This window comes from Hibiscus syriacus, unplaced genomic scaffold (genome assembly GCF_006381635.1).
Source record: "Hibiscus syriacus cultivar Baekdansim isolate YM2019G1 unplaced genomic scaffold, ASM638163v2 tig00011547_pilon, whole genome shotgun sequence".
Taxonomy (NCBI): Eukaryota; Viridiplantae; Streptophyta; class Magnoliopsida; order Malvales; family Malvaceae; genus Hibiscus; species Hibiscus syriacus.
The window spans coordinates 416,481-428,535 of record NW_024062249.1 but is presented as its reverse complement, the minus strand read 5'-3'; the positions used below and the strand labels follow the sequence as shown (position 1 = coordinate 428,535).

The 12,055-nt window shown below is 34.4% G+C and overlaps 1 long non-coding RNA gene and 1 pseudogene across 1 annotated transcript; both read right to left on the bottom strand.

The window, feature by feature from the left end:
- Nucleotides 1-2,983: 2,983 nt before the first annotated feature.
- Nucleotides 2,984-5,053, bottom strand: LOC120204712. Its single transcript, XR_005523971.1, has 3 exons — nucleotides 4,975-5,053; nucleotides 4,559-4,851; nucleotides 2,984-3,161 (listed from the first exon to the last, which is right to left on the bottom strand). It is a non-coding gene; the product is annotated as an uncharacterized LOC120204712 (long non-coding RNA).
- A 4,289-nt stretch (nucleotides 5,054-9,342) lies between these two features.
- On the bottom strand, nucleotides 9,343-10,792 carry LOC120204728 (annotated as a pseudogene).
- Nucleotides 10,793-12,055: the final 1,263 nt, after the last annotated feature.

Below are 12,055 nucleotides of genomic sequence, written 5' to 3'. Positions count from 1 at the left end.
TAAGGAATGTATCGGTACACTCTATAGTGTATCGGTACATTCCTTAACGTGTGTATCGATACACTACCTATGTATAGATGCATAAATTACATTCGATGTTTTCATTTTAAGGGGTGCATCAATACACTTCATGTGCATCAATACACATTGAATAATTTCTGAAAATTTACCCTTGATGCATCGGTACATGTTGAATGTGTACCGATGCACACTAGCTCATAATTCCAATTTATGCACGAAAATTACTTCATTCTAACTTAATTGTGTCATATTTCAACCCCTTTCATATCCTCAATTTAAACACACATACTTAAGCCCATTTGAACTCATTTATCACATCTTAAATCTCAAAATCCTATCATCTACATAACCTTCAAGAATCATACCAATTTTTCCACTTGATCTAAATCCAATTCTATCACTTCATATCTCTTAATTAGACTGATGACAAGTAAAATTTAACTTTCAATTCTAATTATGAACTCTCTTCCAAGTTTTCATTCAAGAGCTCCTAATCTTTAATCTCTCCTAACTCCATCATCCTTTGTTTTTAAGATAATTTAAGCTTTCCTTAAGCTTAATTATCATCCAATAATCATAATCCAACTTTAAATTTGGCATGTAATTAACCATCTAAAAAACTCACCTTTGCTTGAAGTTCCACGACTGAAGAAGAAAAGAGAAGAGTTTTATGGAGAATTTCCTCCTTCCCTACATGTTATCTCCGTAAATAGGCAGATAAAATATCCTTTAAGCTAAATTACCATACAACCCTTTTAATCCTTTCATAATTACCATTTAATCCAACACTGAAATTTTCCTATTTAAATCTTTGAACTTTTCAGTATTTCTAAATTGATCCCCAAATTTCAAAAATGTTCATTTTAGTTACTGACCCGGATTTCGGGATGTTACACAACCATAATGATCAGTCGAAAACAATCTTGTCTTTCTCTATCACCGAAAAGAACAAATTTGGAAGAAATTTTCTAAGTGTTTTCTAATTCAGCATTGTGAATTGTGTCTTGTGACTTGTGTTGTCTTAGAATTGTGCCTCAAGTAACCTATATATACGGAGAGGAAATGGATTGAGAGGTTAAGACCTTTCGATGAAATGACTTAATTTTTTATTAAAAGACTTCTCCTTTTGATGAAAGTGCTTAACCTTTTCATGAAAGAATTTAATATTTTCATGAAGAGAATTATTGAATAGGTATGATTGAATGGATGCAACTTTAAACCAAAAACTATGTTCATTCACCAAGTGACATGACTTATAATTAATTAGTTACAAATAGCATCAATTCATTCGATTTTTCCAACATATTTGAACTCAATTGATTTATTATTTGATGAATTTAAACTCGAGTCATTTAGTGTTCACAAACATATTTAATTAACGTACTTGAACACGTTCGTTTCTACTGAGAGATGTACACCTAGATTAATAGTTTGAAATACAAATATAAGAAAGATATATTATTTCTTTATTTATACATTTGAGTTTTGATGCATTAATCTATATATACGTATCTACACTAATATAAGTACCTACATCTATTATTTTAGTAACTAAAAAAACAAATATTTGTATCTATGTAAGTATATGCATATAGTTTAATGTGTTGAAATTCAAATACAAATAAAGAAATTTATTTTAATATTTTTATAAAAAATATTATTAATAAATAAATAAGCTTTTACACAAACTTATTTATGAACATGAATAATTCCAATATATTTATGTTTGTGTTTGTTCATTTACTAATTAAATATAAAAATATTAATATTTATTTAATTTAATTTAATATAATATAATATAATAAATAAATTTATAAATAATTCATCAAACATGTAACGTCACAAATTCCGGGTTAGTAGTTCGTGTCAACCCGAGACCCACAATCTGAGCCCAAATGATTTATTAAAATAGTTTGACCAAGTTTAGTTAAAATTGGGCTTGAGTTGGGCCCAAGAGATTTATGAAGGGTGATGGTGTTTTATGAAATAGAAAGTAGAGGGACTTAAAGTGCAAATTTCCCATTGTTTTTTAAAAGCTAAAAACCCCTCCCTTATTATATGTGTTTTATGTGAACTAAACCCCCACTCATGTGTCTGGGATAACATATCTGAAGCACAAGTAAAATATTATATGCGGTTAATTTCTCCAAGCCTCTATGCACTTTGCTACAGTAAAATCAACCGTTCGATTTTGATGATGAGTGTTGCAACGCATTCAAAGAGTTGACGAAGATAATTATCTCAGCACCCATAGTTGTTCCCCCAAATTAGATAGCATCATTCGAACTGATGTGTGACACAAGCAACTATGCAATAGGAGCAGTGCTTGGGTAATGTCGAGGTAAAATTTTTCATGTGATTTATTATGTTAGTCGTACCTTAAATGAAACACAAGTAAACTACACATCCACTCAAGAAAGATTTACTTCTTGTAATATTTTCTTTTGATAAGATTGGGGCTTACTTGATAGGCACTAAGGTTATAATTCACACTGATCATTCAACTATTAAGTACCTTGTGACCAAGAAAGATGCTAAACCTAGACTTATCAGGAAATTCATCTTGTTTCGTCACTCAAATAAAAACACGCTTTGGTGAAGGAGATGAGTGGGAAAGGATATCCTGTGTATGGGATAACCTTTCCCACTCATGTAGTTGATTGTAAGTCCGATTTCGATTCTGGGTCGTATTAGGGATTTCGTTTCTCCTTTAGTTGTGTTTGGTTTCGAAGTGTTCTAAACTCTTTGCAGTGTAAATCAAAGTATGAACTGTTGATAAAAGAGGCTAATATTTTGATGTTTGCTCAAAGAATCTGTGGCCAAGTATACCAATCAACGACTATAGAACCTTCAGCCTTCCTACTTGTACAGAAACAATATGAATTCAAGCACAGCAAATATTTTACCAACACAGAATTTATTTTTCTTATAAGTCTTACTCATCGAGTTACATGGACGATCATTTTCCATCCATAAACCAGACTCCGATTCTCAAATGATCAAAAGTACACTACAAAATAAGTTTGACACTTTCTGCAGCACAATTGAAAGCAAATTCAAAGAGATACTTAAAAAGGTTTACATATCCACTTCCCATTTGATGATCAAACTCCAAACCATTTGCCAATGGCTTCTGATTCCTACACCAATGGAAATACTATTAGAAATCACTTTGAGATTGGAAATAAAAACACGTAAATTCAGGTTGCACCACTTGAGAACTACTATTAGAAATCACTTTGAGATTGTTAAATAAAACAAGTACAATGTAAGGATTTCTCATTGACATTATCAGCTTGCACCACTTGATAGAACTTTTGTGGAAATTGGAATATATTCTAATCCTAACAGGTTCAACTGTTAATGGGGAAATAGTTTGCCTACAAATTCAGGTTAAGGTCTGATTCGAATTCTTAGATCATCTCCTAAAGAAATTGAACTAATTACAACATATTTCCATCATTCCTATACTTCAAACTATAGAGAGCTATATTACTCTGACCCTTCAATTTTCTTATGTACCCATGCCTCAGAACCATGTGTCCAAAACATATCTGGATAAGAGCACAGGGATATAACCTCTAAATACATGAAAAAAAACACAGAAAAAGTTGAAAATACCCATATCAGATACACATATCTTAGGGTTACACCCGATTCTGAGTGACACCCAGTGAGCATAAATATGTTCCAAAAGGGGGAATTAGGGTAATAATTATAAATTCTAAGACATTAGAAAACAATGATCAAGTTCTAACACTGTCTTGAAACCACCAAATACTAAAATAATTGTGAAGCAAGATAAAGTGCAAATATTTCAAAATGAATGAAATATCCCTCAAATCAAACATTGCCAGACCTAAGTGAAATGCCGAAATCAAGAAAACTAAAGCCCCATATCAGATACACATATCTTAGGGTTACACCCGATTCTGAGTGACACCCAGTGAGCATAAATATGTTCCAAAAGGGGGAATTAGGGTAATAATTATAAATTCTAAGACATTAGAAAACAATGATCAAGTTCTAACACTGTCTTGAAACCACCAAATACTAAAATAATTGTGAAGCAAGATAAAGTGCAAATATTTCAAAATGAATGAAATATCCCTCAAATCAAACATTGCCAGACCTAAGTGAAATGCCGAAATCAAGAAAACTAAAGCGAAATGCCAAAATCAAGAAAACTATGTACCAACGATCTAAACCCCAAATTGATCCTAGAATTTTCTTCAGCCTCCATCCCTAACAAAACCCACGTTCACCGCACCAATTGTTGATGGAAACATTTTAGTTGTGGCGGCTATGGACAATCCACCACCGGCTGCGGCTCTTCGACTAAACCAGAAGGGCTGAACCGTCCATAGTACCACAACCAAATGTTTCCATCAATAAACTTCAATGTGAAGATCAAACCAGTGAAACCCGAATCTTGAAACAGTAATACCATTCTCAAAATCCAATGCCCATAGACAATTTACTCCAAAATAACAAAAAGGGCATAAATAAAATCCCAGAAATTGTTGAATAATTATACCTCAATTTCGCTTAGAGGAGGAGGCATAGCTGTCTTGAAGAAGGTCATCATAAGGATCCCTACGTCCGGGAACTTGACTGATCTGAGGATCCCAACGGAGCTGAGCATTGTGACGCTCAAAGGTCCAAAATCCATAAGGCCGCAGTGGATAACTCCACATCTCCTTGGTCTTTGCGCATCGATCCTTCGTCGCGTAAACGTGTTCCCTGAATTTCCTATCCCTCTCTTTTGGGTCCTCCATTAACCTCAACACCAAATTCTCTGCGAACTCCATTATGAAACCCATTTTCTTGCTCCCCACAAAATAAAACCAGAGCTGAAAACCCCAATTTAACAAACAAACAAACACAAACAGACTCGATATAAAAAATTTATAATCGAACAAACCCGGTAAAAAGCGGATTAAGGAGAAAAACCTGTTCGAAGATCTCAACTGACGATTAACAGAGCAATGGTCTCGAATTTGCGAAAGCAAAGATCGGGAAACCTATTGATGTATATGTAGAGTAACTCGAGAGCCTAACTCGGGCGCTCAACACAACTCGGCCCAGTTTCATTGCCTTTATAAGGTTGGATTAAACCCTCAACACGGTTCTTCTGGCCCAATACCCCAAGCGGGTTAATTTATTAGGGTACTAGGTCGGCCCAGTTTTTATTTAGAGAAATACTGTAAATAGTTCAGTGCACCTGGAACTCGTGAGGTGACGAGTTCCCTCATATATTATTTTTAAATGGTTCCCACGTGGTGAGCCCAACGTGGATTATTATTTTATTCTCATTTAAATGACTCATCACCAAAAAATTATTTTTTTAAATTACAAAATAAAAAAAATAAATTTAAAAATTTGAAATAACACGTCTCCTCAACGTAACGAGTTCCTTCAAATTAAAAAAAATAGCCGTTAGTCAACGACCAGATGGGCAACAGTCACTTGGAACTTGTCTCCTCGAGGTGATGAGTTCGACTGAAATTTTGAAGGAAAAAAAACTAATCATTTATAGCCTTGAGGGTAAGCAATAAATAGGGTTTGGGATTTGGTTTTTCACCAAACCCTAAATCTAAAAAATTACAAAAAAAACATATGTTGTGTAAAAATCTCGAAAAATGGGAACCCGAGCAAAAATGTTGCACTTGGATAACATCCATATTTCGTCGATCCAACGCGGGCCGGAAGATGAATAGAATATTCGTAAGCGCGAGATGACATACGTGGCTTCAAGTTGTACCCGGTGTTGATTGAGGCTTTGATCAAACGTTGACGGCTCGAGACGCACATGTTCCATTTCTCGAGTGGTGAAGCGACGATTAATTTGGAAAACGTCGCTTACCAACACGGTGTTCCGGTGAATGGAACTCCCCTGGTGAGGCAGAATATTTATGACCCCGCGAGTTGGTCTACCAAGTTTTGGGAAAATGGCCACCATCCGTCGTCATCGAGGGCTATCGTTTCGAATTACGTGGTTGGAGTCCAAATTCCAAGTGACGACCGACTCAACTGAGGTCGAGGTTATTTTTGCGTCCTAAGCATATCTTCTCCAACTGTTCAAAGGGGTATTATTACTGGATAAATCCAGTAATTTGGCGCACTCTCAGTATCTACGATTTTTCAAAGATTTCGATGTGTGTCGTAATACCAGTTGGTGCTCGGCGATTTTAGCCTTTTTGTACTGGGAGCTTTGCAAGCCTATAATTGTCCATTCAGGTCGAAAAGTCGATGTAGCAGGTTGTCTCATATTGCTACAGTCCTAGGCTTGAAACCGATCCCCATTTTTTACAACAATTACACCAGCCCCGGTCGAGTTTCCTCTGGTAATAAGGTAATTTTTAACTTCATTTATTTAACTGTTTTTTGAATTTTTTGAATTTTATTATTTATTATTTTTTTATTTTTAAATATTTTAGATAGTGTCATAAAATAGGCGAGACGAAAGGCTTATAGAGTAATGCGACAGTTTGCATCTCATCAGTCGATTCCTACGCAAATTATTGAAATGGTTGAACTCGTTACTATTTTTTACAATTATTTATTTACTTTTTATTTTTTTAAAATACAAATACATTTATTTTTCTTTAAATTTTTTTTTTTTAAAATTTTATATAGTTAAATTCGTTACCTAGAGGTGATGAGTTCCAAAGTGATTGTTGTGTTGTCCATCTGCCCGTTGACCAACAACTAGTTATTTTTTAATTTGAAGAAACTCGTCACCTCGAGGTGATGATTTCTTTTGAATTATTTTAATTAAAAAAATTATTTTTATTTTGTAATTTTAAAAAAAATAAGAGACAAATCACCTCGAGGTGACGAGTCATTTTAATGACATTAAAATAATGATTCACGTGGGGGACCATGACAAGTTTCAAATGTAATGTAGCATTTTTCGTATTTCCCAAAATAAAAACTGTGTCAACCTAATACCTTAATAAATTAACCCGCTTAGGGTATTAGGCCAAAAAAACCCCTCTACACTCTATAACTTAGGCTAAGGCCCAATGATTACGGCCTAGCAAGTATATTTCAATTTTCATCTGCCCATCGATTGCCCCCAACAAACAACTGATAATATCAAATTAATTCATAATATTTATAATATTAAATTTAAATTTAATTGGTATAATTATGATATTTAATTGATATTTAATTTAAGATAATAAATATAATTTATTTCTGATTTAATTTTATTTATATTATTAAAATAAAACTAAATAATAAAGATTTGCACGTGTGGAATTGCTCAGTGAATTCAATATATTATTAATATTCACATAAAGTAAAAGTATATTATTTTTATTTACGTGAATTAAGTTACCTTAATGGTTAAATAAATTATTATAATTTTTAAAAATCTTGGGTTTTAAGCACCAGAGACCGTAAGATATTTAAGCATTCATTGTCAAATAATCGAGATTCTATAAAAAAAATACTATTATTTATTAGGCCTTAAATTAATAAATGAAGTATTAGATATTTTTTATTGGTGAGATGTGACAACCTTAAATATTTGATGTTTTGTCCTAATTTCAACCCATATTATAGTCAATAAACCCCCCCCCCCCCTCAAAAAAAAAAAAAAACTATGGATAGAGTTTTGTTTGAAGTAGATTTTGGTTAAGAAATATGAATCCATGTGAAGAACAAAGTCATAGCAAAAAAGAAATTGGATTGGGCTTAGGGTTTGAACTACCACCGTAAATCTTAAATTATTAATAATAGTTCTAAGATTGAGATTTGAAAATAGATTTTTTCTTATTTCTTAATAATTTTGAGCTTTTTAATTTGTATTTAAAATTAATTGAATTTTAAAATATTAACGGGTATCATATTAAAATTTATTGGGTCTTAATGTTTTAAAGGGGTCTAGAGAAATTGGCCTAAACATAAATGACCGAACATAAACGAACGAAAGTAAAAAACATAAACGAATGAACATTATCGAACATAAATGAACGAACATATTACCGAACGTTCACGAACGTAAATGAACGAACGAACCCTCTGTTTGTGTTCGTTCATTTAATTAAACAAACACATAATCTTGTTCATGTTTGTTCGTTTAATAAATAAACGAACTTCCCGTCGAACAGTTCGCCAAACATTCGGTTCGTTTACAACCCTAATTTAAACTACAAAGAGATGATATATAAAAAGTAAATTAAGAATTTAAAATATGGTACTCGAAACCAATCTGCCTTGCAAAAGTGATTCTATAGTTAATCACCAGGCTAAGCCAAAAACATGTTAACATTTTACCGTCTCTAGATAGAGAGAGATTCAGACCTGATATTTTTTTATTAGTAAAGATGATTATAATATAATGTCTATTTAGAATTTTCTTCATTAATAGACAACATACATTCCGTATCCGTGGAAAATAATATTTCCTTCCTGACTACACACTTCATTTTTCTTTTATTTTAGTTTATATAAATTTTAGTGAAATGTTAACATATTTAACTTAGTTTGGTGTTTAAGTGCTTGGTTTTTTTGGGGGTAAAGGATCTCGGTTCTAATCTCATGTTACCATCTTATTAGTTCAAATAAAATTATTATAAAAAAATAATTTTATAACTATTGGTGATCAAAATAATACATATATAATAATTGAAGCAAAAAAGAGGATAATGATGTAATTTAGCCAGAAGAATATATTCATTTTTTTATTTGTGATGAACAAAATCACATCAATTCTCTCTTTAAAGAAAAAAAGTGAAGGCAACGTGCACATTACACACAACATCCTCCACAAGTGCATGTCCCTCCCACTCTTTTGATTTCATCTCTTTTCCATTTTTCAGTCTTCTTGATTTTCTTTTCATTAGAGAGATTTTTTAGGGTTTTGGCATTAGCAAAGAAGAGAGGGAATGGTGTTGGATTCTCTACCCCTTCTTTTGACATTAAGAGAAGGAATCCCATTACCTTTACCATAAAGTTAAGGCAATTAGTGAGATATAAACCAAAATTGTGGTTATCATGTTGAATTCATAAAATATTCTGACCAATTGAAATTCCAAAAAGGAGAGATTAAATAGTAAGTGAAATACATGCCAAAATTGTGGTTAATTGTAATTCTTAATATGGGTTACTTGTGTAATTATAAAAACATTAATCGAAGTGTTAATAAGCTTAAGCCTTGGGATAACGAAAGGAAATCTATCCAGAAAGAGAAGCAAGAAATAAAGGAAAGATGTCATTGTTTTTTTTTTTTTACATTTTCATTTTTCACTTTGCTTATTTACGGCCTTGAACTGAAACGTTACCGTGGCCGTTAATATCGCCGTTATCGTTTTTAACTATCGGCAATGACTTCATCCATTCCGTCGCCACCGACGCCTTCTTCATCCAGCCACCGTTCGACCGGCGCGCACTCGGCTTTATGCCTCAGTTTCCAATCAAGAGCCTGGCAAGCGCGTGAACAGTAATTCACGGCACCACAAACCGAACACCGGCGGAACTCGTGTATTCTCGTCTCCGGTCTCCCACAACGGACGTGCGAGCAGAGCCTCAAACCCGGTCCGCGGACTCCGTCTCTTGAACCGAACCACTCCGTTAAGAACTTGTTCGCCGGATGTGTGCAACCGGCGCAGGTACATTGCACCCGAAATCACTCAACAACGGGCATCCGGGAACTGTCGGAGAACGGTTGTTGGGGTGCGGGATCGGATGTGGACTCCACGTGAGCCAAGAGCGCGTACCGATGTTAGAAACGGATGTTGATGATAAACCCGCCATAAGCTCTCGGGCGTTGGCTTGGACCAGAAACCGACGGCCCTCGGTTATGTTCTGTCGGACGCCGTAGCCGTCTTGCAAGCAGTGACCAAGTTCACGCAAGGCGTCGACGTGACCGAGAAAAGCGGCTCGCGCGCACAAAGCAACGCCGGTTCTAAGATCCTTATCGTTCTTAGAGCCGCCGCTTCCGTTGAACTGAATTACAGCTAAGGAGTAAAGCGCCGGCGCGTGGGAACTAATCGCTGCCTTCGCCATAAGAGAAGCTCCACTCCCTCTGTTTAGCAAACAGTAGAAACGAATCTGTTGCAAATCGTAAAACATTTAACCATTTAGAGAATGTTTAAATCCTCCAAAAGTAAAAGGAAAACAATTTCTTCTATCCGAATTAACTCACCATGCCGAGTGTGTAACAAGCTTCAACATTTCCGGCATCGGCGCAAGACTTCAAGAACCGATGAGCAGATTCCGACCATTTTTCAGCTTTAACGGCGAACAATTTCGGAGAGGCCTTTGATAATACCAAAGGCTGAAGTGCAAAACTATTTAATCTCTTGCATCTGTTTCCCAAAATAAACCAATAAATTCGTAAGAAATAAAAGAAACCAAAAAACCCAAACTAGAAATCCAATGAAAAAGTTAAAAAAAAAAGACATACACAATCAAAACGTTGATGAAATCGGAAGGGCAAGAAGCGGAAGAGCTGAGCTTGGAGAGTATAGAAATGACGAGATCATCGGGTAAAACATCAAACAAATCACTCTTTTCGGCAACCACCAACGAGAATCTCTGCCGTTTCCGGCAACCCATATTACATCCAGCGAAGTCTCTCCGTTTTAACTACAATCTCATCAACACAAGCATCGTCTCTAGGGTAACAAATCCCTCTCCTCGTTCTCATCTCTCTTTATCCCTATAATCTAGAAATCTACCTAAAAATATATCTACTCTAACTCCAAATTTGTGTATGTTGTTTCTCTCGGTTTTTCTTTCTTTTCCCTGCACTTAGCGGCTCAAAGGGATGACAAAATAGAATACAAAAAGCAAGGTGAGAATGGAAAAGCACAAAACAAGGCCTTAAAAGCAAGAGAAAATAAACCAGGACAAATAACGTTAGAATTTAACAGTAAAACAGCTGGTGGGGACGGGTTTGGGTGGAGTTAATTACATTTTTAGCCCCTTTAGTTATCGTTTTTACGGTCTTATAGCCGTTAACCCAGATCCCTCCGTTTGGTCGTGCGTATGACGGGAGCATTCTTTTATCCGTTTTTACCTGCTTTTGTTTCATTTTTCGAAGAGATAAGAGAGACGTTAAAGGGCAATAAAGAAACCGTAAAAAATATTTTTACCGTTTCGGCTTCTTAATTATCCATTATTTGTTTGGTGCAGGTGAAAAAATGCTCTGGGTTTGTTTTGAAAGCAGTAAATTTGTTGCGAGTAAAACAACTAACTACGGTTATTTTTTTCTGTAATTCAGTTTCACTTCGAGATTATATCCGGCTCGTGAACCACGGCAACCGTTTTGCTCAATTGCATAGGGGGTGATGATCACGCTCATTGCTTGCGTATGGGGAAATTGACAATCAAACTCGGGGGTAAACTCAGTTCAGCGAATTCTGAGTAAATCGTTCGACGAGAGGACTAATAAGAAGGTCAAACGTATGAATCAGCATTCAGCACCCACAACTGTTCAGGTACTCTTCTTTGTTTTATTTCGCTTATTAAATTTTTGGCTTAATTAAAAAATATATGTTAAAACTATATTATTTTTCTTAAATAGATTCTTAAATTTTTTTTATTCATCACGATGCTTAACGTTAAAAATATTACCAGATTACGTATTAGGTTCTTAACAGACGTTAAATCCCACCATTAAGTGACACGAGACACGTTCAGGTAATTTTAAAAAATTATTTAAAAAAACTTAAATTATATTTTTTAAAAGAGCCCAAATTTTTCAAAATCTCTCCCAAACTTTGAATACCCTAAATCTAATCCATATACCTACGCCTATCGTCGTCATTGTTGTAGATCGAACCTCCCCCAGACAATGGCCATCGGAGACCAATTATCCGACCAACATCACCATAATATCAAATCGATGACCCCTAAATTGCCACAAACAAAGCTACCATAATGAACCTAAAATCGTGATAAATTAGGGGTTTGTAGTTTTTGATAAATTAGGTTTTTTTATTAATATAATAATTTTTTAAGTTTTCTTTTTAACAAATTTTTAAAAATTATCAGAATATGACATATGTCATTTAATAAA